This window comes from Chenopodium album, chromosome 25 (genome assembly GCF_948465745.1).
Source record: "Chenopodium album chromosome 25, dcCheAlbu1.1, whole genome shotgun sequence".
NCBI classification, from domain to species: domain Eukaryota; kingdom Viridiplantae; phylum Streptophyta; class Magnoliopsida; order Caryophyllales; family Amaranthaceae; genus Chenopodium; species Chenopodium album.
Window position 1 is genome coordinate 27,680,528 of NC_137858.1, and position 9,210 is coordinate 27,689,737.

Consider the following 9,210-nt stretch of genomic DNA (forward strand, 5'->3'; position numbering starts at 1 on the left):
ACCACCTAGATTAGTTAATAGTGCACGCTATGTTTAATGCAATTTTACTTGTTTGTTGTTGTAAAATGCATAGGCCATTCACAAATAGTGAATGGATGAATGTAATTTATATTCTCTCACAAGTTTTATGAAATGGCAACTAGTGGGACTCGATTAGGATAGAAAATATGGACTACATGCCGTGATGTTGATTGGAGGCAAAATGATAGGTCGTTGGACTACCCTCCCCAACCGGTCAAACAAAATTTATAACACTCAACTAACCCCTATACAAGTATAGTAGCAAGTCAAGGATCGAACCAAAAGGAATAGTGGGCTATTCTCTATTGTCTTTCGCTAAGCTATCCCGAAATCGAAGGTGGGGTTGTAATGCTAAGACTAAGTCGAAAGCAACAAATAAATTTGAAGGAAATCAAATGTGATAAGCACTAGGGCTAGGATCCACATGTAGTCATATTGGAATCAACTAATTGGGAGGTTAAATTGGCTAAGTCAAGCAATGTGAACGAAGATCAATCATGCAACCAATAGAGCATATCAAGCTATTCTCCTAGAGGTCTTACTAGCGTCAACTACAATAAACTCTAGCTAGGAAACATCACAAGTCACCTCAATCGTGTAAATGTAAGCCACAAATCAATGGTCCGTATCAATGTGAACTTACAATGCAATCTAGTGCAACAATCAAAGTTAGCTACTCTTTAATTAATCACACACATGCACATGATTATCAACCAAATTTAATCACATCATCAACTCCATCAATTATCCCCAATTAGCATCAATCCATTACTCATACATGCTCAGCAATCTAACTACTCATAATCCATAGAAATCAAGATCAAAACAAAGCTAAACAACAAATTCATCATGATCAAATTGAACAAACTATAATCAAATCACAAATAAATCAAACTTCAATCAAACTTGAACATTCAACAAAACAATTGAAATCAAACTAAAGATTAAACTAAATATTGAATTAAAGAAAAGGAAATCTTACAATCTTGATCAAAGATCAAAGGAATTAAGAAAGCTTCAATCATCAACAATCCACCATGAAATTCTCTCTCTAAAACCTAGAGTTTCTCTCTCTAAAAACCTCTCTAATTTGATCAAAAACTAATTCTCTCTCTAAAAATTTATGAATGAATTCTATTATGAAAATCTAATCAAAATCTACCTAAAAATAGAAGGAAACTACTATATATACAAGGGAGAAGTCGGTTATGACGTCCAAAAATAAACCCACGCCGGTGCGGCCGCACATAGGGGAGAAGAGGAGGCGCACGAGCACAAACCCAGGGGGGTGCGCCCTCACGTGCTACCTGTACGGCCGCACGCGCCACTTGTGCGGCCGCACGGACCCCTGTGCGCCCGCACAAATCTGGGTCTCCTCCTCCCCTTCTACAATCTTGATCAACCCTGTGCACACGACTTGGTGATGGTGATGAACATCAAAGTATGCAGCAAGTATATGAGCATTTTGGTGGGTTTGTGGCATAGATGATGCCCCCACCGCATGCGTGCACCGGTCTTGAGACTTGCCCTTCGAGTTCCTCTAAACTTGAAGCTCAAAATGCTATCACAAGGCATCCAATTGTGATGATAAAGGTTAAAGGGAAGCTCGGAAATCTTTGGATGCTCGATCATAACCTAAAAACAAATGAAAACAAACAAATAATAGAGAAAAACAACGAATAAACAAGGAAATGCACAAAATAAAGAAAGTAACTACGAAAAGCACAAAGTAAAGAAATAAAGAGAAAAAATAAGGAAAACTAAGGAAAAGAGCTATAAAATGAAATAAAATTCATCCAAAAAGAGATCAAATGAGTGCCATAAATGTCACTCATCAAATGTATTTTTGTAAATCTAAATCCGGTCTACGCACCGTTGAGTGTTTTGTACCTTAATATTTAGATTAATCCTAGTCGTAGATACTAGTAGTTGCAATTTTTGGTTAAAATCTTGAAGACGGAGTTTCTCGGAAGACGATGCCTAAAATGTTGCAAGTGAAGACCTTTTGAAGAGTTGAAGATTTCAAGGGGTCATGCTAGTTGCCAATATGCATCTTATCCTTATGCTTTATATTTATGCTAGTGCTTATATATGATTGATATGTTAGATGCATGTTTAGGTTTTCAAAATGTTGTGATGATTAGTTAAGTTCACTTAAATCAACCAACATAGAAACCCTAAGTCCCTTAAATATTGAGTAAAACTTGTCTTTCCAAAACAACACTTATTAACCAGAAGAGGGTGATGGTGGGCTACGCCAAAGCGAGGTGCCATCGCTACTCCAAGGAACGTAAGGCACACCGGGTGTGCATGTTGGTTTTGGTTGTACTCAACGATATGAGTGATGGAGTCCATACATGTCGTGGCAAAAGAGATACATCGTCAAGACGCATTAGATGCGACGATAATCTAACCAAGAATGGCTTGGAGCCATTATCAAGGAGTTGCTTACCTTAGAAGATTGAGAATGTTAAGACAAGCCAAAGCATGCTTAACCACTCATTGTTTCTTTGGATCTTGGAATCGCCTTATTTTTGCCAAATAGGGACAATTTTTATGCATAAATAAGACGTTTAATAAGATTAAAGTTTGCATGAATGCTTTTAAATTTCAAACTTATTATGTTCTTGATAAATGGTTATACTTTGCACTCATACTTATAGTACGCTAAATAAAATAATATTATTTTCCATGATTGATAAAGGAAATCCTTGAGAATAGTTCGCAAAGAAAGGAAAAGCATTTCTAATATACAATTCTCATAAATGACTTTTATAACAAAGTTCGAAGGGACGGTTGGACATCATGTATAAAAAATACTAGGTAGTGTTGATAAAACATGAAGTATTAAGCTACAAACTTAAATTGTCAATATTTGACAACCAACGTATCTTTTCGCTTCATACATAAATGAGTAGGACTCACTGATGTAGTAATTCAAGCATGAATTAAAGGAAAAGATAGAACTATGTTTCACGGCGCACTATGTGCTTGATTATGCCTAACAAAGTATAAAGGTCAAAGGAACTTAAAGAAATGATTCTTAAAGTAAGATTATGAGATATTGTATGATAAGAAATATAGGAAAGAAGGAACGAAGAAAAGGAATAAAATTCCATTTCAACCCATGAGTTCATGTTATTGTTGTTAACTTAGCAACTTGTTATCTTCACAAGTATCGGATACTACTTGAGTGTTCCACTTTGATAATTGACCTCAAACAAATTGAAGTTAAGCTAAGTTATGGACTTAAGAGCCTAGAATGAAGCAAGAAGAGCTACATAAGTTGTAAGGTCGTATGTTTTGCTAAGGGCTGGAACAAGTAATGGTTATTATTATGTTCCATAATCAGCAATTGATCCGTTTACACACATAAATACTCACATTCAAAGTAATGAACAATAGTTGCGAGATTTATTTGAATGACATGGTTATCTAATCCATGAGTCAAGAATGCTTGATTATAAACAAACATTTTCTTAACTTGATAAACTGGTAAAAGCTCAAAGTTATGGGCATGATTTACGTTCCAAACATCTTTAGCAATGTCACACCGACAAGAACGTACTCAAGGCACTAATAGATATGCTCTTGATAGTTGCTCGATTCGGAATCGTTCTAAGACAAGCAAGTCTTACTTGTTGAAACCGACAAAGCAAAGAGCTATTGTTCTTGGTATAGAAAATTGACTCTAAAAGCTAAAGAGGATTCAATTACTTCAACGTTTCACAAGAGATTTGTAAGGATATGGCTATATTCATCAAATGTGAACAAACTTGACATGAGTAGCTCAAGAGCTCAGTGAAGTACAAAATCGACATGGCAAACGTCTAGATTAGATCAAACGATGTTTACTTGAGCCAAGCGTGACCATCTCAAAGTTATGAATGTAAATTTTTATAAACAACTTCACAAAGAACATAGCATTTCTTCACGGAGACCTCGATGTCATTTGAAAATGACTCGAACAATGATATTTCACATCCGTTCCTATAAAGTTCTTAAAGATTTGCACAAATAACTAATGTTACACTCAACGAAATTTCGAAGCTAAGAAAGGACGCCATATTCAGTTATGGATAGAAATAACTTCTAAACGTCTTTTCAAGTATATGTCTAAGACTCTTAGTCACAGTGGGAGTTCACTAGCTCAATGGGAGCTAAGTGGCTCAGTGGGAGCTAAATGGCTCAATAAAGACTAAGATAGCTCAAGTGGGAGCTAACTGTTTGTTTCACAACAAACTTTTACCCAAAGACAATATACATGTCTCTTTCTAAGTATTCAAGTGAGACTACGGGCATTACCTCCACAACCTAATTAAGAACATAATGTTTGTTGCTCTAAGTGGTGTCTTTCTGGAAAGTACCGCATTTCCAAAACGACAAGTGGGAGGAAAATGAACTCGTTGACCATCGAGCTTAGCAACAAACTAGAACTGAGAATCTCGGAAGACCTTAAAATAAAGGACTTCGTCAGAATGCTTGATCAAGAATACTCAAAAGGACTTTACAAGTGCCTTAAAAGAGAAATCATTACTCACCAAACATTAGAAATGTTGGAGTAAGATCAACATAATAAAAGGGCTTTGGAAGCGCCTCAAAACTCAGTGTTTGATGCAATTGCTCCGTATAGGTATAAAATTCACCAAAGACTTGGATAGAATCCTATGAATTTCTATTAAGTTAGAAATAAACCTAAGGGCTTACAAGCATACTATTTACTATTAGATAGTAAAGGAAAAATATATTGTAAGATAGCTACGACAAATCCAAATTTCGAATAATGGTTAGAGGCCATGAAAATCCGGAACAGACTCCATGTTTGAAAATCATGTTTGAAGCTTGATTAATTTGCATGAAGGGTGAAAGACCCATCGGTTGCAATTAAGTTTTCAAGGAGAAAACTAAATGTAGGGAATATTTCAAGCACCATAACCCCAAGCTTGAACCCCACTGTGATCATACACTAAAGTATGGTGGCATTCCAAAGGGAAGAAAGCTAGAGAAAAAGAGTCGCAAACAAGTTTTAGGAACTTGTAAACCAAAAATGATCCAGGAGATCGTCAACTCCATAAGGTCAGGAACCAAATAGGGTTCGGGGATGAGGGTACGAATCCAATCTACAAAAGAAAGGACCCGCCCTATAAAATAGGCCTCTACTTTGTTCTACTCGTATTCATGTGTGCTTTCTGACTAACATGCAAACATTAGATTAACCCTAAATCTGTTTAATCTATGTTGGTTGAATATTAATGTACAAATAAATCTATTATTGGCGATCACTTGAATTAAAATAACATTAGCCTAAACCAAATTATTAATTATCTTATTAAGCGTGATTTCAAGTACAATTCCCTTTAAACATGCATAAAGACGTGATCAAGCAATAACAATAAAATAATATCAAGCAACATAATCATAACCATGATCGAAATCAAAATCATAATAATAATAATAATAATAATAATAATAATAATAATAATAATAATAATAATCATGATAATAATAAAGCTTAAATATAATAGCAAGATCCTAGGAATGATACTAACAAGATTAATAACAAATCCTAGCATGTCACTAAGCAATAAAGATCAAAGCTTTAAACCTAACATGCTATTAGAAAAGAGTAAAAGGCAACCTAAACATGATACTAGAAAGCAACAATAACATCCTAACTTGATACTAGGAATTAAACAAAATTAAACATGCTTTCTACATTGAAAGAGAGTAATTAGATTACATACTTTGAAGCCTCGTACCTCTTTCTAATAACAAAATACACAAGTTAGTAAACTTCAATGAAAATAATAAAGAATAAAGAAAGAGTTAAATTAGAATCAAATTAAATAAAGTTTAAACTAGATTTGGACCAAACCCTCAGAAAATATTAAACCTTGCACGTCTAGGGCGAAGGCAACTTCGAACTTGGCTAGATGATTCTAAATCTTGTGTATGTGGAATATTGTTTGTAAGAGACTAGCTTCGAAAGAGAGAGAAAGAAAGCATATATTGCTCAAGAGAGAATAGAGAGAATTGGGTGATTGTGAATGAATAAAAAACAGAGGTCGAGGACCCTATTAATAAGAAAACAGTCCGGAAAAGCATAGAATTAGATTAGGAATAAAACAACACGCTGTCGCCAGAAATATACGCTATCGCGAGCCGACAAGGTCTGTCGCCAAGCGCCAGACTTGTCGTTTGGCGACAGTCTGACTTGGACGCGCTTTTCCACGCGGAATCCGATCTTTAATCAAATTGATCTACGGAATCCGTACAGAAGATAAAACGTATTTTCAAAAATAATAATATTTTATTCCAAAAAAAAATCCATCTTAAAAATAATTATTAAATCTAATAATATTAGAATTAAAAGGAACCTTCTAGAAACTTCTAGAAAGTTATAATTAATCCTAATAATTTTAGGAATAATAATTAACATTGGGCCTTCCTCTAGATCATTGGGCTGTGTGTAAATAATTAACCGGACCCATTTTAGTATTTTTGCCCATAACTTCCTCATTATTCATCGGAATTGGGCTTATAATATATCGTTGGAAAGGTCTTTTCAAGCCCCATCTAACTACACCATTATTGAACCCTTATCATGGACCAAACTAAACTGGATTGGACGTTTTTATAAAATCGAGTGGGTTTTCGAAAACTGATAGAAAGAATTTTAATAAAAACTAACCGCAACACTTGACTTTTCACACTTTCACTTCATTTGATTATTCTTTAACGTGAAAGGTATTCATCACTGGGTTTGGTTTTGGGGAGACACATATGGGTGTCTACACTAACAAATGTGGAAATGTATATGCATACATAGCCAGATTGGATGAAAAAGATACTACTAAATTCACGGATTTGATTTTAATAAAAACCTATTCACCATTCGGAATCCTTAAGTCTTTTCGTGATTGATCTAGCAAAATTGCACATATGAAATATTGAAAAATAGATACCAAAACCGCCTTCCCAAAATAGGATTTTGGAAGTAACTATGGAATAGTCTAAGGGTTTTGAAAATCTAAATAATGCTAGATTTGAAAGCAAGCTCAAGGAATCCATCATGGGATTAAAGTAAGCGTTGCATGAAGGAGTTGAAACGTGTTTTCTCATAAAGTTAATAAGAGGATTGGCTTATGGAGAAACATACAAATTCTGATGAATAAGAAGTTTAGTGGAGCAAAAGTAAAGGTCCAACGAGAAGTTTACGAACTCTATTGTGAAACAACTATCAAATGCTAAATGTTTAGGTTTGAAAGTATTTTCGACAATGGACCAAGCTAAAGACGATACTTATTACATGTTGGTAATTAAGTTCTATGGTATAGACTTAATTAAACGTTTAAATGAGTAAAGGAATTTACCATGTTAAACTTGAAGGACTTTTAAAGGCTTTTGACCCATATGTATAAAGCTAAGTAAATGTTTGAACTAAGTATAAGCTAGGCTAAGTACTAAGTCAAACAAGAAAGATTCTAGTAAAAGACTTTCAACCATATCACATAGCAAACAATTTGGCAAGACTTAGTGCAACTGGATGAGCTGAATATCACATGGATGGAATAAGATTGAGAATCATTCTAGAATTAAATCCATCATGTAAAGCTATGATATGGAATCATCACAAAACTTACTTGCTTAGAGCATGTGAAGTACACATATAGTACTAATAAACTTGAATCTAAGTATAAGATCATTAGATTATAGTCAAGAACATCCAAAGCACTTGCATGAGCTAGATAATGAGTTCTTGACGTATGGAAACGTATATAATTTGAGCATTATGATGAGTGACATTTATGGCACTCATGTGATCTCTTTTTGGATGATTTTCATTTCATTTTATTACTCTTTTTTTTAGTTTTCCTTAGTTTTATACTAGTTTTCCTCATTTTATGCTTTTCTTAGTTAGTTTCTCTATTTTGTGCATTTTCTAGTTTACTTGTTATTTTTCCCTTTTATTTTCTTTTTCTCCTTAGTTTGTAAGTTGTGATTGATTGTCCAAGAAATCCTGAGCTTCCTCTCCATGGTCTTTCATTGTTTTTCATGCCTAATGCTTGTGCAAAGAGTTTCAAGTCAAAGGGGGATCCAAGGAGCATGCTTCAAGGCCTTGTTAATGCTCTTTTCATGGCTTATATTCTTCAAGAATTCCAAGAAAGTTGCTGCCTACCTTGTCCTCCATCACCATCATCTAGGATGTGTGCACCACATGAGCTAGGACGAAGAAGAAGAAAGGAGGCTGCCAGTTTTGTGCGGGCGCACACGGGGAGTGTGCGGCCGCACATATGTCGTGTGCGGCCGCACATGAGGTGTGTGCGGGCGCACCTTTCTGGGTATGTCCCGTGCGCACTTCTCTCTCTCCTCCGAGCGCCCGCACCTGCGTGGGTCTATTCTTGGGCGTCAAAACCGACCTTCTCCTTTGTATATATAGTTATTTCCTTCTATTTTTGTAGCAAGAAGTTTCATAATAGAATTAGATCATATTCTTAATTTAGTTGAGAGCTTCTCTCTCTAGATTTAGGGGTTAGTTTTAGGAGTAGATTTTAGAGAGAGAAAGTGAAGAATTTAAATGGTGATTGAGAGATTGAAGATCCAATGGTGACAATTATATTGGAGATCTACTCTATTATCAATGAGCATTTCTAAACTCTATCTCATTTATTGTTTTGTTTAGTATTCATGTTTTGATTGTTTGATTTTGATTGTATTTTGATGATTTGATGGTTGATGTTTGATTAGAGTTATTGTTTTTCTTTGATTGTTGATTCTTTGATTGTAGATTGTCGATTTCTTAGTTGTTTGTTGAATTAATGATGTTGCTAGAGTAGTTGTTTGGTTAGGGATTTGGTGAAGCTTGTATGGATTGATGTAGATTGGGGATTTTTATGGAGTTGATGATGTGATTAAATTGGTTAATTGATTATGTGCATGTGTGTGTTTGATTTAGGCTTGATCACCCTAGTTATTCACACTAGATTGCATTGTAAGTTCACATTGATACGGACCATTGATTTGTGGCTTGCATTTACACGATTGAGATGTCTTGTGATGTTTCCTAGCTAGAGTTTATCGTAGTTGACGCTAGTTAGACCTCTAGGAGAATAGCTTGATATGCTCTTTTGGTTGCATAATTGATCTTCCCTCACATTGCTTGACTTAGTCAACTTCCTAAATCGATTT